The sequence below is a fragment of the Hesperophylax consimilis genome, chromosome 6 (genome assembly GCF_061612785.1).
Source record: "Hesperophylax consimilis isolate HC1 chromosome 6, BYU_Hcon_1.0, whole genome shotgun sequence".
Lineage (NCBI taxonomy): Eukaryota > Metazoa > Arthropoda > Insecta > Trichoptera > Limnephilidae > Hesperophylax > Hesperophylax consimilis.
The window spans coordinates 31,138,580-31,164,232 of NC_142841.1; the positions used below are offsets into that span (position 1 = coordinate 31,138,580).

Sequence of the window (25,653 nt, forward strand, 5' to 3'; positions counted from 1 at the left end):
ATTTCACCGACGACTTATTTTCACTAGTTCCACGAAATGGCAAGCGGCAGACCCGCAATTCAAAAGCAAAGATCGATTGCTAATGTTTCCGAGAAACCTCTAATAATTCATGCACTTTACTGTTTCACATTTAACTGTTTTAATACACACAATGCATGTTAAAAAAGTAAATTTTATTTAACATAAGTAAGAAAAATCAATATTTTACTTATAAACACCTTCTTCACCCCTCGAAGTTGCTGTTTAAGGCGAATATATAGACGATAACGATAATTCAAGTACTGCAAAATGTTGTTTTTTTTTAGTTTAAAATTTTAATCACCTGGACATATTACAGATGATTTTATTTTATTTTGCGAGTAGAACACGTCTTGGCCTTTGCTATCGTAATTTTTTTTTTCAATATATTTTCATAAGTTAAGAAAAAAAGTATCAAACCTGCAAAATATACTTTGATGTGCAAATACTCCCACTTGAAACCACTTTTCGAACATGTTTGAGATGTGAGATTAAGGACGGGTTGTTTAACAGAATTGAACAATTCATCGAATTTCAAAGCTAATTTTCAAGTTCTATGAGACATCTATTGATGTTCCGTTTTTTATTTCAGTGATGTGAAGCAATTCGGCCGTGGTGAAATAATAACAGAACTTTCACAGAACTTGAAAATTATCTTTAGATAAATTGTTCAAATTCTGTGAAACAACTCGTTCTTAGTATATAAAAATGCCTTTCTTACCAAAATAAAGTTGTTTGTTTTCAGGTGAAAAATCTAGTAAGCAATAGTTGTTGAGTTTAGTAATAATATGTTAAGTACAATAATACACAGTGAATTATTTGGCGGGTTTTAAAGGCGGGCAATCAGAAGGTTGTAGGTTTATTTCCCGTCGGCGGCACTTGTTTTTTTTTCCGAAGATTTTTTTCAGTTTGTATGGGTGTTTCAGTTCAATAATTATTTATTAAAATAAAATGAAAATTTTAACTTTTAGACGCAATCGGTTTTATTTTAGAAGCATTGGCTCACACACACCTACCAAACGACGATGTTATTTTTAACTTTAACAACATTCAGTCCATTGTTTATCAGTTGACTTAAAAAGTACACAATTAAAACAAAAGCACCTACACGTCAATTTTGTAGTACCCGCAAATCCAGTCACAAAAATTTTAACTCAAATTTCGTTTTTAACCTCTTTAGTTTTTTCCCTCTTATAACATAAACTAATTGTCTATTTATTTGAATATGTTTGTGATGATTCAATGAATGGTATGCGATTTTATTCAATACGATATCCACAGAATTTGACATTTTAAATTATTCCATACAAATTACGTCAACAATGATAAACATTCAAGTTCAAGGTGGCTATCGTTTATCGACATTTTTTGACATCTCCCTCTACTACTCTATCTCACCGCGGTCATGTCCGAAAACCCCTTTAAAATAAATGTTGTATTATACTAAGCATATATCGGACATGCTAGTGTTTACCTACTTTGTCTGTATAGCAAAGAGAAAGAAAGGAGATAATTTTGGTGACAAAATTTAATGTGACCCACACTAGTTATAAATACTAGAATAGCTTTTCATTTGGACGCTAGATGGCGCTGGAACTCGCTACTACCGTACGAATCTGAACAAATAAAAACCAATTTATCAATAATCGGGTAGTTTTTAAATCCTTATTTTTTTAAATCAGTAATATTGCAGCACATTTTTGGGAGATCATTCATCAAATGACCCCATCGAAAAGCCGCCACTGCTGCCAACTACACGCTAGTAAAAAAAACAACCACAAAAATGGTTGCAGGAAAATACGATTTCACCGCTGACATATTTCAATTCAATTTAAAATTAGAATGGACTATTTCGTCACAGTATTTTATGACAACAATTCAAATCGGTTCTTTAGCATTTGAGCGACACGGCTTTTTGTAAAAGCCAAAATCTATAAATTGTTCGGTTATTTTGAATCTGTAATGCCACGAAGGATGTTTTCCTGCGGCTGGCATTTTATGTCACATATTCTACACGATACTTTTTTTCATCCCGATCCTCATAAAGTTTCCATATCGGTCCGGGTATGAAAAATTTTTGGTCTACTCGATTATTATTTTCATACATACGATTTAACTAGATAGTTTCCATTACAGAAAAAACAATATTTTGGAACAGTCAAAAAATGGCAATACCTTAACTTAACCATAAATAATGAAACCATTGGTCACGCGAGCTGTATCACGTGCTTGGTCGTTATCAAATCGATGTTTTTGCTTACCCGTTCGTCGTTTGAACTTGTATCATAATGATTTTTATTTGTGCCTCTGCCTCTGCCTGATTAGTGTATCTTGGTCGATACGACAATCGCATTAAACATTATGCCAAAGCAATAGCTGTTACAACCTATCTATGTGCATTAATTAATAAAATGATGGTACAATATGAAGTTAACAACCATGGCTATTATTTATTCAATGATTTAATAGTACGTATGTAAAGTTCTCATGTATGATTTTCTCAAAACTAAATGTCAAATCATCGAACATAAACGAGAAATTCACAAAACCTAACAGTCATATACATTCACAATCAATAATAAATACATATTGTAGTGTTTTTAATAATATCTTAATTATACAACTGAATAAACATGTAACATTTTAACGCGATATAGTAACGTAAAACGATGAGAAATGACAGATGTCAAATAATGTCCGCCATCTTTAATAGTTCAAAAATTGGTACCAAAATTAAACACATCCTTTTTAATCCCTAAACCTTAGGAATAGACAAACTGGTTGAAAAAAGCATGGCGCAAAACAGGTTACTATGACCGATTAGCACAACGACAAAATGAATACAATGTTTACACTGAATACAAATATTATTTTGGTTCGAACTCAAGGAAGAAAAAAATTCAAATAAAGGTGAAGGGATTTTTTTCTAACCTTATTTACTAAAACAGTATTTTGTTTGGAAATCAAATAGTTTTAGTATTTACAATGTGTAGTGTAATACGTGTAATAATTTAATTAATAAGAGGTTTTTCATGATGTATCTTAATTTTTGTGATAAACAAGAAACGAGTACACTTGCTTATTGGGTTGCGATGGTGGGAGGGAGATAAAGGGGAAAAAAGGAAAAGAGGATAGATCTAGTCTGTGTTGAGTAATGTGTAGGTTTCGTGGGTATGTTATTTATTGATTTTGGGTTTGAGAACGTGAGGTGCTGTATTTAATAAATTAATTTATTGTGTGTGAAAGAGGTGTTAAAAATGTATGAAGGGCGGTGAATGAAAGTGTTTTGTTTTGAGTTGGTGTTACAGTGATGTTTAATGAGTTGGTGTTACAGTGATGTTTAGTGAGTTGGTGTTACAGTGACGTTTAATGAGTCGGTGTTGCAGTGATGTTTAATGAGTGGTTTTATCTGGTTTGTTTGATGGGCACTCTTAATTGAATTCTTCGAAGTGGTTCCCGACAATGTATCATAATTTTGATGCTTCTTTTGGATGGAAATTCAATTACGAACTTTCTATTGCGATTGAAAAATGTGGGTGAACTGCATTGTTTGTTAGATATGATTTGACATTTTCGCGGCCAAACTTACTGGAGTGATTTATTTTGGGGTATTATGCCGTGTTCCGCTACCACTTTCTTTAGTCAACATTACACATCTGGCCTGATGATGGACACTGTAATGCTGTCCGAAACGTTGGCTAAAGAAAAATAACACGATATAAATCATTATAATTATATTTTTTATTATTTACCATCGTTTTCATTATATTTTGGTTCATGTAATTGTTTTGTAAAATAATAAATTATAAAAATTTTAAATTCTAGAATTATTAATATAGTTGTTTGTGTTGTTTACAGTTGAGGGGAGAGGTGTCCAGTAGGGGCGGCCAACCGTCATGGCGCAGGGGCCCGGCGCGCCGCGGTCCCCGTGAGGCCCCCGGCCGCGGCCCGCGCGCCCCTGACCACCAGCCCCTGGCCACCCTAGCCAAACTAGCAAACCTAGCCACTGCAACACGAAACCAGACTCTAACGGAAAGGTAAAATTGGCTTCATATAATCCTCTACATAGTACGTATAACTTTTCCTTTCTGAACTCTAACCTGACCTAATCTAACCAAACCGAACCTATCAATCTAACCTAACCTTACCTTACCTAACCATTAAGATACAGAATCGTCTTTGCTGTTCACTCGCGTGTTCTGCGTTTCACTTGGGCACTACATTATTTTTTTAAACTTAGGATAAATTTTTTTTACTTAACACCGCATAGGAACCCAACTACCCGGAGCCAAGATTCGGGATGTCATATTATCGTGAAGTTATCACATAATGATGTTGGAAGAAATGGAAATTAAAAGATTTTAATAGTGAGAGACCATTGATCCTGATTCATGATGATTATATCAATAACAGCATACCTATATGATCGAAGGATAACGCTCTCGACAAGGAATCCGAAAATCACGCATCAATTTTATTCAGTTAATTCATGTTGTTTAACAATGAATTTATCTATGAATTTGACGGCCGGCGTGGTCTAGTGGTATACGCTTTTGACTACAGATCCGAAGGTCGCGGGTTCGAACCCGGCGTGCGCAAATAAATTTTATTTGATTAATTTGTGTTATTTCACAATTAATTAATTTGAAATAATATATAGTATATTTGCGGCACGTTCCAGAGTGGAAGATACTCTCAGTATCGCCCTGGTGTAAGACCACCATTCAGAATTGAAACGTTGCTTGAAATGGCTTTAGCCGTGTTTGGTGACTAGATCTGAATAGCCAGGTACTTCCCCAAATTCCTCTTCCCCATCTCCCTCCCCTCCCCAATACCCTCAGCCTCACAACATACCCCAATTGGGGATGCCATAGTCTCACTGGCTCCAGACAGGAGCAGTTGGGACTCTTGTGCGGTAATACTGTAAAAAAAAAAAAAAAAAATCTAAACAATATATAGTATATTTGCGACATGTTCCAGAGAGGAAGATACTTTCAGTTTCGCCCTGGTGAGAGAACATCATTCAGTATTGAAACATTGCTTTAAATGGCTCTAGCCATATTTGGTGACCAGATCTAAAAAGCCGGGTAGATCCTCATCTTCAGCATCCTCACGTCGTTCCTCTTCCTGCTACCTTCCGCCTTATAACATACCCCGATTGGGGATACTATAGTCTCACTAGCTCTAGACGGTTGGAAGCAGTTGGATCTCTTGTGCGGCATTTACATAAAAAAATAAACGGTGATTTAAATACACTTCTTTTTTTACTATATAACTAAAATTGCGTCACAAATTTTTTTTGCGGTTATGTGTACAGGGCTGTTACAAAACAGAATCAAGGTTATAGGAAGGTCCCTAAATAGTGCAACCTCAATGTCAAAGGGACGCAATTAAAACAAGTCAACCAACATACGTGCCTTGGGGTAGAAATCTCAAGCAAAGGTCGGCAAACGAAGTGATCGACCGCAGAGAATAGGTGCGGCGATGGGAGTGCCGTGACCTGCGGACAGCGTGGAGTAACCAGAACTAAGTGTCTAAACCGAGTCTGAAGCATTTAAGTCAGCTTATTATTTCAAACGGAGAAAACTACCGATTAAAAATATATATATTTTTTTATATTAACTCCACACAGGAGGCCCTGAAGAAAATAATTTCCCTCAGGGCCTATGTCATCTTTGGGGATGCTGTGTGGAGGGTCTTTTTGTGGAGAGGAAGGAGTGAACATGGGTCTTGAAGAGTCCCATGTTGTAGGAGGGAGGAAACACAGAGGCCGGCAGTTCGTTCCACAGCCGAGCTGTTGAACTTAAGAACGAATCGTAGAAGCGACCCGTTCTCATGTGACAAATGTCAACTCTGTACAAATATTGGGCGCGCGTTTGGCGTGTATCCCGACTACGCACCGGTGCCGAAGGGATCAATGACGCTAGTTCCTCAGAGCATCTTCCATTGTAATACCGATAGAACAAGGACAGCATACCTACCTGACGCCTGTGCTCTAAAGATTCCAGTCCGTTTGTTAAGATTGGGGAATCTATCAAACGGACCGCCCGTTTTTGCACAGAGTCTAGGGTTTTTTTCAGGTATTTAGGGGCTCCGGACCAGAGATGGCTGCCAAATTCGACAGTAGGGCGCACTTGCGATTTGTACAGGGTCAGCAGTTGTGTATAATGCTAATTTATTAAGAATCTCTTTAAATTATTTGTAATACGGTTAAAAACGGAATTGCAGGCCCTTAACGAATGAATTGATAGGTCTCCTGAAAAACTTTTAGTAATGTATTGATACCAGTTGCATGGACACGTAGTTATGAGAGTAATTATTCCATTTTATTGATAATTATTTTCGTAACTAAAATCCACAAAAAGTAATTTGTATCATCTAACACCGCTAGATTTATTAAGGCATTAATACGAGTATATAACTGACTGCAAAGTTTTTCGACTTGAAGTTTAGTTCTGTTGTTTTTGCAACAGAGCGCCAACTTCAGTTTCCTCACTTCTTCAATTGATGCCGCAAGGGGAAGCAACGTTTATTTGACTCGTCCTGAGTAAATTGATTTTATTATTATGTTCATGTGTTGAATCCCCGTGAAGTCATTAGTGAAGCTGATCGATAAAGATCCTGCTCGTTTTTAATTAACCATTTGGGTGATGAAATCAAAAATATACTCGACGTCATGTGCAGCCAAAACTACGTTGAAATCGTTGCTGTGTAAGGTTTTAAATGGGAGGGCTATCGCTCCCACATTCATCTAGACTGAGGTAGAGATGTTGACGATCGCTGCTACGCCGAACCACCGCGCACCGGTTAGATCCAGAAACCTACATGAACCCAATGCATCACCTGCATAGTCAGATCAGTGTAGCTGAGATAGTTTCATTTTAAAAGGTCCTTAGGTATGTTACCTTTATTATTTGCTTAATATAAATTAATCCTTGAAACCAGTGCAAAACAGTGCCCACGTCTATGTAACAGAATCTCTACCTATATTAAAGGTCTGGATATCACTATAAAGGAAGCCTGGCACCCATTTCATAATACAAAGAAGCCTCAGCCCTAACAAACAATTAGGCACTATAATCTTCCATAATATTGGCACCTAACATACTATCCGCCATAATAACGTGTTCCGAAATTACTACGAATTTACTGAAATTTTATAGGGAAACGGCCTGCAATCCAGTTTATAAATAAATTACCAATAGCTTGACAAGATTCTCAATAAATTAGCAATACTTATTTTTCTCCGCGCTTACTTATTTGACGATCACATTCCCGTAAAAGTGTTAAATGCGATTTTTATTTTTTTTCATTTGTGAGTTCCGCTCACAACTGCTCCTAACCGTTTGTAGTCATTGAGCTGCTATTTGAGATTTTTTTGTGGTGGTAGTTTTTATCGGAGCAATTTTGAAAGTGTCTACCACTCTAAAATCTGCCGCAAATATAATATATAAACTTTATTTAATAAATTGTGAAATAATACAAATAAATCCAAAAAAATATTTCCGCATGCAGGGATTTGAACCCGCGACCTCTGAATTTGTATCCAAGGATCGTAATGACTCAACCACGGAGGAATTAGGCACCAATGAATTAATCTAAGATTTCAAGCGATAAATTATATTTACACCTCTCATATGGCAGTTATAGTTTGAATCACAGATTTGAAACACTTTTTAAGTGAAGTTGGTGCAGAGGACCAAAGGAATATTCTTTGGTCCTCTGCACTAACTGCACAAATTCATCTGATGGCTTGGCAAGATAAAGCAGTAAGCAATCCATGCATTGATAATCGGATATGTAAACATTCCGCAACAAAACCACTTGAATATGGAAAAAGAAAACTCTACTCTAATAAAGCGACCATGGGGTTTTTGTGATATTTCCACGTTTGTATTCTCCTTATTTATAGGGTGTGGTGCCGCGATACCATTCGCTAGAATCATAAAAATTTTATTAGCCAGATGAGTAAGAGAGTAGTAGGAACAATGGCTTTGTCCCATGGGGTTGGCGCGGTCAAAACGTGACGAAGATAATAAACAAAACGTGTTTTGATATTATGATATGAGATTTTCACGGCCACGCACATTTCTCATCTAATAGTGCACACTGTAATGCTATCCGAAACTTTGACTAAAGAAGGTAGACTAGCAATATGGCACAATAAAATTGAAATTATCATGATAATAATACGTGTTTTGTCTTGGTTTTAATTTCAAACATTAGAAAACCCACAAGATTAGAAAACTCTCTCCATCATATTTATGAGAGAACATCATTATTAAATTTTTGGCTGCATTTATTGAATAGATCTGTAGCCAGGTTCGATGTCATACTTTCTTTCCCTTCTAATATTCCCCTTCCTACTAAATTAAGCCTCAAAGTATGCTCTTTTTCATATTAACTCCACACGGGAGGCCATCAGGAAAATAATTTCCTTCAGTGCCTATGTCATCTTTGAGGATGCTGTTTGGATTCTCTTTTTTATGAGAGGTGGGTCTTAAAGAGACCTATGTTGTACAGTTGAGCTGTTATACTCAAGAACGAGTCTGAGAAAGGACCCGCTCTCATGCGATAAATGCCCACTGTGTACAGATGTTAGACGCGCGTTTGCTGTATTTCCCGACTACGAACCGGTGCGCAAGTGATCAATAGCCTCATGATCAAGTTACTCGAAGCACGTTCCATAAAAATACCCGCAGATCAAGGACTACAACTCTAAATCGTGGATGTATTTGTATTACTGAGAAAATATATATAAAAATTAGCAAATTTTTATTTATGACACGATCTAAAAATTCAGCCATTTCACGAATATTCATTTTACCTCCTCCTTACAACATAACAACATCCCACAAATAGAGTTTTCGTCGTTGTGCTCTTGCGTGGTTTCATAAAAAATGTTTGGTTGGGATTATCGTTGCGCCCTTTTGAAAACTGAAAAAACTGTCAGACGAGAAAAGCTGCGCATAAATAAACCGTTCCCTGAAAGTGGGTTATACAAAAAACAGAACGTGTTAATGAATAAGCGTGTAAATGAATATGGATGCGTGGTATGTAATAACTTTACATTACGTTATCACCGTGTACACCCGTGCAACCTCAATGGAACTGATTAGATGTTAAGTTTTAACCTTTCTCTTTGCCCTTATTTTTAGTAAATTAAAAAAAAAAATACGGGAAAGGAAGACCGACAAAGATTTTAATTACATGGTCTGCGCATAAATAAAGGTGGTAGGTACCACCTTTGCCCCTGAACGACCCCATTGCAGCTCACCCGAAACCAAACCCTTTTTCGGGTTCGGGTGTAATAAACCCAATTCAAATGTCGAGTAATACGTCACGGTCGACAAAACATTTTTCCAGGGCGGTCATCCCCGCCACAGGGACATAACATAAAATGCCTCTTTTTCGACCTCCACGCTAAAGTACCGCTTGTACTCTGTGATTACTTTTACTGGCGTACTAGTACTGCTTCTATATCGACTATTATTAACCGTGTTCGGTGCCACTTACCAATGAAAGTTAACAATCAATAATATGTTGGACAAAAATTATAATATTATTGAGCCGAATACTCTGATAAGAAAATATCTGGAGTCGGTGAATTATTTTCCCATCTCTGGTGATTTGACGGGTTGTTCTTGTTTTGTTTTGTATTTATTATGCTTATATATTATTGCACTTGCATAATGTGGATTGACTAGATGATCATTTGTGGAAAAGTGTGTGGAAGGGTTTAGTTTTTCCTATGGGAAAGATTTAACCCGGACATAAAGTCGGAAAATATAAAATATTATAAATTAACTGGCAGACATGTTGGAAAACATTCAATATTATAGACTTCAACTGAAGTTACTCGATTGTTAATCAACATGTAATCATGAATTGTGAACATATCGACAAACAATCAAAATTTAAGTGAATTTGTTGGACAAACAATCAAGATGTTAGACATTGAAAACTGAACATGTTGGAAAAACGATCAATAAATTTGAAATTGAATAGCGAATAAGTCTAGCAAACAATCAAAATGTTAAACGTTGAATAGTGAACATGTTAATTTATTTAACATGCGAACATATCGAGCAAAAAATCAAGAAGGAACATGTTGAACAATCGATCAACATGTTGATTAACTTAAATATCCAAAGAACATTATTGACTCGTAAGTAATAAATAGCTTATTTTGGATACAGAAAGATTCTTTAAAACATGACAAATTATTACAACAGGGATTTGCAGTGATCTCGATGAACTGGAGTATTATTTGAAAAAATTACTGAAGCAAATGCAGTACTGACATAAATTTCCGAAAACTTACTTGTAACAAACCAATACCGTCGAAAAGTTGGCAATTCCATTTTATCAGCCAAATTCAGTGGGCGCATTAGGGAATGCATTTCAAAAATGAACAAGGTCGTCGTTACAAACTCATCAGGGAGACGAAACAAACTTCTATGCCCATCTTTCAACTTATAATATGAAATTATACCGTAGTTCTATTCGTATAAAATGGCTAGAATATTTAAAACATAATATGTGTGCTATATTCATCTATCCTATCTCGTATCATCTCAATTTCCTTTGTGAACTCCACTCCACAACACATTTTTATATTTGCATGTTCAAGGGTTACTTTGTAAGAACGGGCGACCAAATTAAAACATTTAAGGGGAAGCAGTCTGAAGCAACGAAAAAAAAATTTTTTTTTTTGAAAATTTTATCACTTATAAATATTTTAAATCCCTTTGAAATAATCAAGCATTTTTATAATCCCAGAAAAAATAATGTATCATGTCTACAAAAACTGCTTTAAAGTTCAAAATCTTCTACTTACGAACCCGTTTTTGGTTATGGTTTGATTGTATAAGTCTTTTATATAATTATCGTAAAACATTTAAATATTTGTACTTTTTACATAACAAAGTAAAACACACTTTTTGGCGATGTTTTTATCTTCCACAAATCAAAACAGGTGGTTGGTGTTATTGTTAGCGGCCCAATTCCAAATGTTACACGACGTGGTGCATCGCCTTAAGTTAGCAAGTACTATTTTTTGTAGTGCAATTTTGAAAATCACCTCAACGTGGTTCATTCAACTGACTTTCCCACCATATTTTTAACTATACAAACAACGGTTCCATGATAACTCAACACAGTGACAATTCAACACACTTTTAAAAAGTGATATAAAGTCATTAGAAACGATGAAAAAAAATTTTTTTAACCCAGCCTAACCTAACCTAATGGATAACATAACCTAAGTGATGAATTATCATTGTGATGATTTATCCGGTCACCGCAAACAACACAACGCACAACGTAGCTATTATTTAAAATTTGCATTAATTCTTCACTGGATTGTATTTAATTGCATATTGACCTGGAGTAAGTTAAATACAGTTTTGCATGTAACATGGCAACTTTATCAGCAATTTACACAAGAATAGGTCCGAGCACATAAAGCACGGACATTATTTTCGCGATTTCGCGTGCAATATTTCACCTCGGAGGCTCTTGGAAATTGAAATGGCCTCTCCATTAAGTTTAATTATGTCGACATACATTTTCAGACTAAATCATCCCAAATTTGGCGTCAATTTCACGCTTTTATTTCCTGGACCTAATGAACGATGTCGATTAATCTTATTTTTTTGTTAGAATACGGAACCATTGACACGTCAGCATTTAAAAGCATGGTACAAATTAGTTATTTTAGTAGAGAACTTAAATTGACCTTCAAGTATCGAGAACAAAGTCTATGCGGTAATTTCTAGAAAAAAAACATTAAATAGAAGAAAATTACACAGAAAGCAATCACTTTACGAAAATGCAAAAATCACACGTAATCGAGAAAAATCTTATATTTTTTCAAATTTCTCTAAACCGTAATGTCACGTAGGCTTTACGTTAGAAACTAATTTAGGCATTTTTTTATATAAAACATTTTGACTTTAAGCCATCGAAATGAGGCATTATCATCATCAAACATGCTTATTTTGGTTGTGTGTCTGTGATTATAACTCTGGTTCAATGAACTCGGACTTGCTTTGAATTTAAGTGCCATGTTTAAAAGTTGTTAGATTTTAATTTGTGCGTCTCTACGGATATTACCCCTGGCCTTACCCATTTAATTATACATTGGGCATAACCAATTACACTCCTTAGGGACACTTAGAGGTATTGCTCTGATTAAATGTGTTTATCTTTTAAAGTACCAGAGTCTCACTCTCGAGCCGCACAAATTTGTTCATGAACTCACCGGAGGGAAGAGTCACGTACTTCTTAAAGGTAGTCGATCGATATCTTGACCGATATTTTGATCGATATCTTATTCATATTCTACAACGCACTCACAAGCGTTTTGACACCGCAAATACATTGTATAAACGGCACAATTATAACGATCCAGTCAATTATTTTAATTCTATATTAGAAATACGTTTTTAAATTTCTTAGGGTTAATCTTGACAAATAAAGTCACATTTCTTGATTTTTTTTCAAGGCGCTTTTTACTATCTACTATTGATTTAATAACTTTGGATAAAAAAAATCTTTCGTCGTCTAAATCGTAGAATATATCATGAAAAATTGTTCATCTTTGACAAACTTTTTTGAAGAATAACAAATGTTTTCCGGATTCTATTTCTATCGGGTGAATTATTTTTAGATTTGTGGCAAAGACCAAAGAACGTATCAAACATTCATGATGGATTTCTAGTTGAGAAACTTTTTTACCCACATCAAAACTAGCCCATCCACTATATTTGACGTAGCGCGTACGCAATATGCCGAGGAAAAACACTGAATTACAAGTATATTACTGAAATTATCGCCACTATCACAACTTTTGCTAATAATATTGTTTTTTGCAGGTGAGCTTTATTAAATAGTGACCCAAATTTATTAAAAAGCTTTGTACCTTTTTGCGTAACAACCTCATTATTTTAGACGCCAAAATTGTATGTAAACAGATTATATTATTAGATGTTTATATTTTGCAGGATTAATATTTACGTCTTTTATCGCGTGTCATCACACATTCTTCAGCAAAATGGTTAAATTTAAATATGAACCATGACACATCACAAAAAAGGTTTGATTGTTCACTAAGAATATTGTTATTATACTAGCTGAAGTCCCCGGCATTGCCTGGAGATTTTCAAAATCAAAGAAAGACAGAAATTTTCCTCTTCTTTTGAACGTCAAGTATGCAAAATTTTATAAATCTTAGAATAAAACTGTAAATCCTCAAATCAAGGGTACCTCTACAATCATGCTAAACTTTACGAAATTAAATTCTCTAATTAATTATTTTTTTTACAAAATAATATAACATTTCAAATTATAACGGTATGCAAAATATTAATTTTTGTTTTTCCTAATTATTCTACTACTCCATAGAGCCCATGTTTATGGGAGAAGTATTTACATACAATTGCCACGCATTTCTGTGGCTCAGTCTGTCTGTGCAAATAAAAAAATCAACAGCGCGTTTTGCTTTTACGTCCAACAGATGGCACTGTTTTTTTAAAGCATGTTTAAAAAAAAACATTTTAACTGTCAACTTTCACAGGTGGAATCTATATAATAAAGGTATTTTGGAGGATTGTGAATTATCACCAATTTAAATGGATTGTTGGCTGGTTGATTCTGTGGTTCTCCAATCCGCAGAACCCGAGGTTGCGTGGTAACTCTCGGTGTGTAAAGTCAGAATTCGAATGTTTTTAATTTAGTTTTATTTTAAAAAACTCACGTCACAATAATTTTATGAACAAAAGTAGATCGCGTACGTTAGAGGGGATTTATAGCTAAACCGGCGGCTAAGACCACTGGAGAGAGAACGAAATATTTGCCGCGTGAGTTTACAATGATGCCAGTCTCACATAAATGTAGGGAAAAGAAAACGTTGTTATTACTTTCGGGAGATTTAAACTCCCTATAATTTACCCTAAAGTATATAAAAACTATAAAAACACACGCGTATTTGAATGCAACATTGTGTGAAAATTTCAAAGCAATCGGTGAAGAACTTTAGGAGATGTAAGATTTTAAACAAACGAACACTTACATTTTCATTAATATAGAAAGATAGATTTTCGAAGAAAACAAACACAAAGTGGCTTGACATTATATAAATTTTAAAAATATTTAGAAATGCTTTATGAATTTACTTTATATTTCCATTGTTCTGAAGAAGGTGGAGTGCAACCGAAACCCGTCGACCCACTCAAAGAAGTGGTTTAAAACAAAATTTAAAAAATATATATATACATATACATATATTATTTTATTTAGTATCTAATTTAATTATTAATTAACTACAACAGAAGTATTCAACAAACAAATTCACAATTCCTTATTCAAATTAACTACAAACGTAATTCAATATACACTATTTTAGAGAATTAATTTTTAAAAAATTATAACAATAGCCAAAGTTTCGCTTAGACTAATTTTAATTTTGGACAGCATTATATTGTACCATCTCTAACCTAAATACAAGAAGTGGTACATAGCCATGGTCATTCTTAGCATTGGAATGGCTAAAACCATTTGTTTTGAATCTATTGCTTATGCTATCTAACCGGTGAATTTTATTGATGAAATATTATTTATAAATTAGATATAAGGCGTTGTTTTGCAATTCTGTATAGTTTGTACATAAAATTCCCGAAATATCTCTAAAGATGGTAAGTCGTATGGTTAACTAAGGATAATTATTCTTCGAATCTTTATTATGAGCTGTAAGGTAGCTTTTTAAGGCCCCTCCTCACCCAATAATGCCATACTGCAACAGGGACTGAATCAATGCAAAATAGACAATTTTGATAGATTTATATTACGTATGTTATAAAAGTCATAGATGAGTTTTATTATTCTTTCCACTGTGAGTTTGATATTCATACTCTTGAAGTACCACGACATTTACATCGGATTCTATATGTGAAAATGGTCAGTGCTTTAGCGTGTCGCTGACTATTATGAAATTTAAACCACATTTAAATATGAAACACGTCACGCTATAGTCACTTTCATCGCTAATGCTATAAAATAATATTGCAGATAATTGTCATAAATTAAAATTATTATTAAATTTACTTATTTACCGTTCTGAACATGACACGTTCATGATTAACTAAGCCGGTGATAATAATTAAGTTTTTCACCATACAAAATGATTAATAACGTGGTATCTCGTTTATAATACCTACATATACAGCGTATGTCAGCGGATCCTGAAATGGGTCTATCAGTTATATTTACCTATAAAACTTTTTGAAAACCCCTTTCCCACTGGTAATAAACCATTCACGTGCGTTTTCGATCCATTTTTTGTGTATTTAATTTGCGAATGTCATTTCCATTTTAAAGTCGGTAGAATTCTTGGAGAGTCTCAGCCTCACAATTTCCTTACGAAAGCGTTATTTTTTTTAAAACAATTTTTGAATTTTCTTTCCAGGCTTAAGTAACTTTTCACTTTTTCTATATATTTCCACTTAGGCTCCAAACAAGATGAATTGCACAACCCTTTCAAAGACAGTAAAGTTAATGGATCCTGTCTCAGGTGCGTTCTCCAATTTCGTCCTTTTGCGACCTCCGTGCTTTCAAACAACATCCCCACTTTGCTCCCCGGAGGCTCTTGGGAAGTTAATTATACGTGGCGATCCTACCCCTATTTGAGTAAGGGTTGAGTGAGGGCAAATTATCCGTACAGCCTTCTCCGAAGAATTGTACGACGAATACCTGGCAGTCTTGAAATTTGTATGAAATTAATTAGTAGGGAAATAATTATAACGTTTTTTATTCACGGTTAAAAAAAGGTTTTTGTAAAAAGTGACTTTCTTTATTTCAAAATCGAAATTCAATATTTTAGGCAGATTATTCAAATCTACTTTGAGTCCGAACGTAAATGACAGCCTTTTGTTATATTTAATTAAATAATTAAGGTTGCTTACTTTTAATGTAGAGTTAAGTTATAATTTGTTTGGTAGGTGTCCGTGGAACATATAATTACGTTACAAACTCTATCCCGTGCTAGTCTAACGCTCTTATCATCGTTACTTTGAAGAAACAGCTTTATTTTTTTTAAATAGCTTATCGCAGAAAAGTCTCAACTACCCGAAGCTAGTGGTACCATGGCACGCTCTTTTTAGGATTTGTTGTCACACTAAAGGAATTAGAGAAGAGGCAAATAGGATTCGGTCAGTACCCAGAAAAGAGAGAACAAACGTCAAACATATCTGGACAACTGAAAATGTTATTTTTCACAGTGGCAAAAAAAAACCTTCCATTTATACCTTACAGTAATGGTATTTTCGTGTTCATACTATCAATCATATAATTTATTTATTACTTTAATAATGCCCTTCTAAGAGGCTTTTACATATGGATAATAAAATTATATATTAATACAGTACATATTTATTATACATAACTAAACTGCCTCGGTAACAATCTTTTGTATTTGTTAAGTGATAAATTAAAGATGTTCACTTCCTCGGCCTAATTATTTCTCTGCATTAATATTCTGGGCAATGAGGAATGCATATGGTAATTAGTACCAGAATTTAGGCATTGAAATAAATCCCGACTTAATATTATATAGTGGAATCCGAAAGCTTATCAATGCAAGCAATTCTGTTCTATCAATTGCATAATATAGAAATACTAAGGAAGTCATAACTCTCCTTGAAAATTCTAGTTAACCTAGTTACAAATCACAAAATTTATAAGCCCTTGTTAGAGATATCCGTTGTGTGGTTAACAAAAGAATTAGAAGTCACAATAGTTCACTATAGCTTATGATATTTTAATAAAAGAGTTTGACGCAGTAAATCTAATGCTGGTTCGGTAACCAAAATTCTCTTAAAAATTGATGTTATTCCAATTAAAAGCCAATAATTTTACAATCTTTTTAACGGTAACAATAAACCAATTTTAAGAGATTGAAAAACGTTTCACGAATTCCCAACAAAGAACACTGATGAATAAAACACGCCTGTTATTATCTACCAAAGAATAACGTTTTATCCTGTTTAGCACATCTCGAGTTAGGTTCGCCTGTTCGTAACATACGAGGGTTTACACCGGGAAAACAGAAAAACGAGCAGATAAAAGGTGACTAGATGTTCCTAGTAACGGGATTGCCGTCACTTGAAATGCGCCCAAAAGCTGTGAGAAGTAGAGTGTATGAAGAAAATATGTGGGTGCGAAGCAAACTAGAACACGGAAAAGGGTAGAAAAGGATAGAAAGAATATAGATGGTTGCGATAAAATTGGTTGGACAAATAATAAACAACTGATGATGAGGATGGATGACCAAGCGTGAACGATATCGAAAATCTGTCACGAACAAGTTGGGTCAGAAGAAAAACGAATTTATTCGATAAACATGTCGCTTTATAAGCCTGAACATTGGTTATACTGTGTTCATACAAAAAGACATAACTTTTTTATTTGTTACAAACTAATAGTGTTACAGATAGTTTTATTTTTTTGACAAACGTCAATTTCGTTTTCATACCATACGAATCAATAGTTTTTGTGACATTGGTTTAGTGGACCAATTCAAAATTGGATCTCCCATTGTATTGCAATGTATTTGTAGTGAAATTTTACGGAAAGTTTTGTATAATATCAATGAGCTTTATGATTTTTTCAGCGCCGGTTTTCATAATTACCTAAGCACATGGGAATTAGTAGAAATTGGAAAAGTTATCATGGAATGTTTTGTGTTTATAAATAAGAACACTAAGAACTTTTGTAGGTGTGCCGAAAATATCATTTTTCAACTCATAATTATTACGTAATATAATTTATTATCTACTCAACGGCTGTTCAATTTCGATGATTAATTAATTAAAGTCTCGCTTCGCTTCTCCCAAGCTTCTTTGAAATATTGTATTTGACTTTCACTCCTGGGCGTAACCATCGATTTGAAGTGTCAGCTTGTCAAAAGAAAATATGAATTTATATTTTTAAGTAAACGTTTTTCAAAATAATAAGATTTGACATTAATTCGAGAGAAGATGAAGGAAAGGGAGAAATTTTAGATGAAGGTTTATACTTAGAAAAGAATAACTAGAAAATTTGACTAGATTAAAATTGATATATATAAATTTATATTTGTCCAAGATTTGAATTCAGGACTTTCCTCTAATCGGGTGTCACGATTTTTAAACTCGCCGGGAATAACGAATACTTAATTAGATATTTAATAATTATTTGTGTCAAAGGGAATGGCTGCTCTGCCATTTTGGCACAAAAATTAACCACGGATTAGGGGACAACACATCAAGCAAATGCGATTTGCATTATGATTAATCTATTATCTGTGGTCTGCTTCAAATATTCCTGTATAAGACAGGCTTGTGTATTTGTAATAATACTTGTATCAGAGTTTTCCAGAGGTTTTTCATTTCTCAACCACTATAAAGTGGCCTTTATTTTCTTTCTGATCAAGTATTAGTCAACTGATCAATCTATTCATACAGCATTTTGTTTTGCTCCGAATTCTAAGTCAACAAAACTAGAGTGGTGCTTAAAACTATTACTACATAATAATGTGTAAAAAGCCCCCCCCTGGGCGTTTAAATAATGATAAAAAATAAATTGTACATAGTTATTAAAATTTTGATAAAGCTCCAACAGTTCATTAAAAGTTTTAGTACTAAAAAGAATGTTTATTTAGTAACCAAGCGAAAGAAACATAATATTAGTCTCCTGGTGATATTATGCTTAAGGTTTATTATTTTTAAGAATGTATCTTACAACTTTTAGTTATCCTGTCATACATCATGCACCCCTTGTACCTGCGCAAATAAGGGTCACATTGAAATAACAATGCTAAGGATTTCATTTACGTATGATTTAAAGTTAGTAGTATGGATAACATAAATTAATTACAAATATATTGAACGGTGCTTTTTTATAAATTTTATAAATATATGATACAAGATGTTTTTTTTTTGTTCAATTGAGTGGTTTTGGTATTAGTCTGTATTTGGTGTCAGTATATTATCTATTTCTAAGGCTGGCCGCATACATACGTTTTCCGTATTCGATTTTCGAATTCGTTTTCCGTATTCGGACATCCGAATGCACGGAATCAGTAGAAAATACATTAACTGCCGCACACGTTCGTTTTAGTTCCGAACGGAACAAATTCCTTACGCACGTTCCGAATGCGAGCCGGCGCGTTCGGAGAAACCGAATGGAAAAAACCTAATGACGTCATGTGGAACGCAGCTCTTGCATACACTTTGTTTGTGCCGACGCAAACGTTCGGAAATTTCCGTTCAGTAATTCAGTGTTGCCAACGGATCTTGACCTAATATCGCCGTTTCTCATACATAAGGTAGCGTAAAGTAGCCGAATTTGCTGTTAGGTGGGACATGTTTAAAGTTGATGTTTTTACGTGAAAATAAAACTAGAGTATTTCAAAAAAATAAAATTTGTCCCCTGAAAATAAAAAATTCATGGGGGGGTGGCTAGAGAATTTCAAGAAAATATAAAATTTCATGTGGGGGGGGGGGGGGGTGGCTAGAGAATTTCGGGACATATTTAAAATTGATGTTTTTGAAGTAGCTTAATTGGCGACCAGTCGCCTTTTAGATTTTTTCGGCGCCGATTCTCGCTCTGAGTAGCCTAAATGGCGATATATCGCCCTTGTTGGCAAAACTGGTACTGACGTTTATATATTCCGAATGAAGAAAAACGAACGTTTGCGCTAGTCTCACGGAATTCCGAATACGGAAAACGAATTCGGAAATCGAATACGGAAAACGTATGTATGCGGCCAGCCTTATGTTCCTATGTTTTATATTGTTGTGAGTTTTCAATAAGAGTAGAATATTATTGTAGAGTTTAATAACATAGTACAAGAAGTTTTTTATCCAAATATTATCTTTGTAGTTATCTTCTTGGATATGTTTCTATTATCTTGTTGGATATGTTTTTGACCCTGAGATATATTATATCAAATATATGTGTTAGTTGTTATTTCTTGTGTTTTGTATTTATGAACGTAAAGGAGTATTGTTTTAGAATAGAGTTTTTTTTCCTATTATTTCTGGCTTTCACCCTTCAATGATTTTCTTGGCCATTATTTAAAATTATGAAGAAATGTAAGGTGAATTTATATTTACATTTTATTTAAATAGGCAAATTTAAAAATTATAATGAAAATTGGAGTCGAGTTAAGACATTGAAGAAATGAGATGTTGAGTGGAGGGGAGGTAATTTTATGTAAGACTTGATAGAAGAGAGGTTATTTGTATAGAGAAGGACAATAGAATAGAGTTGTTTAAGTGATATTATGTTAAATTTGTTAAAGATTTCGTCAGTGGAAATATAACAACATCTGCATTTATGTAACATATTTGTATCTGTGTCACGTGAATTAACTTGAAAAGATACATATTTATGAACGTACAAATTTACGCATCATCGTAAATGTAATTTATGATAAAATTGTTTAGTAAAAATACATTTTTCTGTTTCGTCGAATTATTTATTTGACCGCATACAATTTGCGGAGCGACGAGATCTATTTCTTATAATTTATTTATTTATTGCATCTCACTAATAAAGCCCCTGTATTTTTAATCACTTCATTTTAGTACACATTTGATCGGAATCGCTAAAGTTTAAATAATTTAAGATAATCCAAAACCGTTTTTGTGAATTAGCAAAATCGACTAAACATCGAATTTGATTTTGAATATCTTTCAAATTATTTCTCGGTAGATTTTAGGCCAAACTGTAATCAGCTCCTATCCGTATTTCCATAATGTGCTATGGAGCTTTGAAATATCGGTATATAATAAAAAAATAAGATGCTGTTTTGTTCATTCTAAATCTTTCAGTTATTTTTCAATAGAAAGAAAAGAAATCTACAAATCAGAGAAGCATCACATTACTTTGTCAAGTCTTATTGTTTAATCTAGAATACGTATATATATAAAACAGGCAGATTAGACATCACATAGTAGTTTACCGTTATTATTCTAACCTAACCTATTATAAATCTAACATGACAAAACTTACATGTAACCTATTTTAATCCAACTTCTTCCTTATTTTTTTCGCCACTTAAGAAAACAAGTCCAATGTATTTTTGTTTGAAAATGGAAGGTGCGTGCCTCCCTTTGTGACGTGCCTTTGTTTCGCTAGGAAAACAATAAGGTTATATAATTCACTAGGGCTATTCTACCATAACAATATATGTTTCACTAGGACAACTCTACAGTTAAGATATGTTTTTCTTGGACAACTACACCGTTGGGGCATGTTTCAATAGGGCAGCATCTCCGAAACGGTATGGCGAGTTAGGACTATATAATATATATTGGTTGTCCGATTCATATTCTTAACCCATGTGACTCCGTCGAACATATTGTATATGTATGAGCTATCGATCGCTGACATGGAACTCAATGACCCAAATACAGAATGGTTCTATATTTTCATAAAGTAGGCTGTCACGCTCAAGTGTTCATTTAAAAATACATGAGGAGCTGATACAAATGTTTTTTAAAAAAATATTGTAGTAATAAACTGGATTGTTTTCGATGTAGTCACCGGGGAAATTTGAAGTGGATTGCCGTTTTTGTATTGTCACATATTTGACGTATTTTATTTTGAATTTTTCGGCGTACTCAAATTCAGGGACTAGTAATCTTTTACGCTTTTTAGATTTACATTTTGTTGAAGAGATGAAAATAATCAGTTTAATATTTGAATATATAATTTCACTTCATCGTGATATGAAAACTATTTTATCTTGAAAGTAAAAAATGTTCGCTTTGAAGCAGAGCGCCCAAAAATATATTTTTTAGGGCCTAGGATAAAAAGTATTAAATGAATTAAGAGATTTGCTTAAATTGGATTATAATATGTGTCAAATTCTTCGCCTGATGATGCCAGCATTTATCCTTCATTATTTGTTAGCCTTACTACCCGACATATCCCGAGTGTTGACACCTGTGTTTCGTGTTAATTTTCGGAAAAACGAACTAACCGCATTGTTGAATGGGCATGATGTTTTTAAAGATAAAATATTTTAGTACTCGATGTCTCGTGGTGGAAATGACGTTGCAAGCTGAAAATATTGATAAGCCTGAATATTAAAAAAATACCGTACAAATCTCATAACTTCAGAAACACCAAAAAAGAGTTTATACTGCTTAAAAAAAAACGACATATTTTCTGCTTTTCATTAAATATAAAAAATATGTTTTTTTACATTAGCTCCACATGGGAGGTTTGAATAAAATAATATGTCATTCTATGTATACTGTGTTAAGGGTCTTTTTAATAAAGGAAGGTTAGAAAGTTTTGGGGAGGTAAAAGGTAGAAGGGGTGGGTAGGATTCTGGGAATTATTGTGTCCAGGGGTGACGGAATGATAAGTCCATCCCTCCCACTGAGGTGCCAGGCGATGTTCTGAAGTCAAACAGTCTCTTCCGATCTGGCCCGCAACGCATTTGGTGGGCAGACACATTCGCCGCTAAGACCCGGACAAACCTCACCCCATGAACCCGGGTACCCCTGCCAAGTCACCAAACGTAGCGAATCACTTGGGCTGAACTATTGCTGAGATGTTGGCTACCCAATAAATGGTTGTCGGGGCGACGGTACCCAAACACGCAATCCAAATTGAATGTTGGTTATCTAATAAATAAATCGCTTATACGGATACTCTGATAAAAGTGAAGAAAAAAATACGTATTTAATAAGTAAAGTAATTTAATGCAAGACTGGGTAAGTCCCCCATCACAACACAAGCAACATTTTTTGCTTACTGTGGTGGTAGTAGGAAATTTCCAAATTTTGTCAGGTTATTCGTAAAACGGGAATTTTTTTTTTTTTTTTTATATTTACTCCACACAGGAGGCCCTGAAGAAAATAATTTCCCTCAGGGCCTATGTCATCTTTGGGGATGCTGTGTGGAGGGTCTTTTTGTGGAGAGGAAGGAGTGAACATGGGTCTTGAAGAGTCCCATGTTGTAGGAGGGAGGAAACACAGAGGCCGGCAGTTCGTTAAAATAATACATAATTCTCTCAACGTTAAGGCGACATAATAATTTTATTTTAAATTTTACGCATTGCACACTGTTATGAGTTAATAAGGCTTGGTTAATAAGGTTAAACTAAAACTAAATATATGTAAACTGTACTGTATATAATGTACATTGCATTTAATTTATGTCAACTGTACTGTTTAAGTGTATATTGCATTTAATTTATGCCAACTTTACTGTATAAGAGGGAACGGAGGGAAGAAGCACAGTCAATTAGTAAGTAACAAGGAACCTGTGTATATGAAGAATATATTTATTTAAACTGTTAACCTACCGGCTGCGCCAATTTTTATATCTGTTCTTACTTTGCAGATTTATGTGTTGGGAACTCTTTGTTAAAAAGTAAAAGGTTCCACTTATAATTGTTTTTATTTGTGTTACAAATAGACAGGTCTGGATTTAGCTACACTGTTCATTACCCAAGGGTTGGTAATTGTATGGTTCGAGAAGCTTGTTCCCTGTCACTATGACCTCCCAAGTATCTGTTACACTCTAGCGACATCTGACGGACTCTGGAGTAAGCTTTATGACTAGCTCCATCTATCGCTTAAATACTCAACTTATTACCATACATCACTGTTTTTATTGATCTTTCCACAAATTATTCACGCTCTATTGTCGTTATACTCCCTTTTTAACTTCTCTTGAATGAAAAACAGGAAAAGACTATTATGATACTCGTTCTAAAATAGTTGGAGCAACCCTCGAATATGACGCATACCCGATGCGGACAAATAAAATATTCACGAATCGAGCAAATCTGAATGGCTTAACGTTTTCCTACATATACGTAGTACACCATCTACGTAAACCGTAAACTGTAGACTTTACAGTGTACAAAGAAAAAGAACAAGGGATTTTAAAAATAAATTCTAAGGATGTTATTTCTTTTCTTGCATTTTGGAACACACTGATCTTTATTCAGCTTAAGTGTGGATTTTGAAATTAAGATTTTTATTTGTGTGGTTAGTATTTTAAATTACATTGACTAATAATAACATATGAATAATAATTATTGCAAGTGTTTAAAAATAACTATATGTACTTTATTCAGCTGTCAATTTACTTTTAACTAACTGACTTCAGCTCTTTCTCAAATTACTTTTAATGGGATTTATTTAGAAAGCATTAATTTATTGGGCAATGTTGTTCACTAAGAAGAATGACGTTGGATATCTTTACTCACATCAAGCGAAGTTTATGGTGTTAGTAAAATGAGCTTTCAACTCGAACATAAATTAGTAAGAGGAGTACCTATCATACGACCATTTCAATTAGTAGAATAAGAATCACATGATGTTTTTTTTTTTATAGTGAATACCTCACAAGAGTCCCAACTGCTCCCGTCTGGAGCCAGTGAGACTATGGCATCCCCAATTGGGGGATGTTGTGAGTCTGAAGGTAAGTGGGGAAGGGAAAGAGGAAGGTGGGGAAGTACCTGGCTATTCAGATCTAGTCACTAAACACGGCTAAAGCCATTTGGAGCAACGTTTCAATTCTGAATGGTGGTCTTACACCAGGGCGATACTGGTAGTATCTTCCACTCCAAGTTAGCGTTATGATAATCTAAGTATCAATTGAGTTATATCTGTAGTTATTGTTATATATGTTATTAAGACTAATTTATGTATCTATAAGCTATACCCTTTGTACTTGGTTATTTTGTACAAAAAGGTTTTTTAAATTTATAATTTAGTAGGAAGATATTCGATTGAGACCTTAAGGTAGTGTGGTGAAAATAATTCAATCAATGTACGATGAGACTCAAATACATCTTTAGGTCAGAGTTAAGAACTCAACAATCAATTTGGTTAATTTGGAATAATCCTTATCAATTACAAGACATCAAAATAGCCTTATCATAACCAAGCACAATTTCAAATTAATTTGAATAGGTCGATGCATTGGCCCCATTTAATTTTGCGTGACTAGAATAAACAGAGTAACAATTTGCATTCATGGTTTTCCAAGTATGCGGCAGTATTCCCACAGTACCGCATAAAAACTAATCACTGGTGAATGCGGTTTGCGCCTACGCATTATAAAAAGTCAGTTAACCTCTCGTGTTTTGAAATAACCTGCTTGCACTGTTTACATATATTAATTTTAACAATGATCCTTACGAAAGCCGTAAATAATAATTACAAAAGTTTATTAATATGAACAAAGAAAAACCAAAACACCCACACTGAAAGTATTTATGCAAAGAAATCATTTCAGAATAGTTAATGTAAGATTATTTTAAATCTCTTGGTTTTTGTACAAAAACAGCCAGTACTGTTGCTTTCGTTCGATTGGAACATGAACACAACACTAGATTCACAAAGAATGAAGCTTGTTCCAAAATACAGTAATAAATACGGACAGCGTACCCTAGAATATGACGTACCCAAAATGTTCAACATGTTGCCAAGTAAAAAATTAAACAATTGTAAATTCAAACTAAGATGTACGCTGAAAACATGGCTCACAAGTAGAAATACTAATCATTACTATCAATCAATAGTTGTTATTTTATTAGCACGTAGATTTAGTGTTATTTTAGAC

The 25,653-nt window shown here is 34.1% G+C and overlaps 1 protein-coding gene across 2 annotated transcripts in view; it reads left to right on the top strand.

Moving 5' to 3' along the window:
* pHCl-1 (pH-sensitive chloride channel 1) overlaps nt 1-25,653 on the top strand; it is a 319,881-nt gene that overhangs the window by 217,985 nt on the left and 76,243 nt on the right. For both annotated transcript variants that reach the window (XM_089632549.1, XM_089632548.1), the window contains exon 3: nt 3,877-4,055. The gene's annotated coding sequence lies outside the window, so the exon portion shown is untranslated. The remainder of the gene's footprint in view (nt 1-3,876; nt 4,056-25,653) is intronic.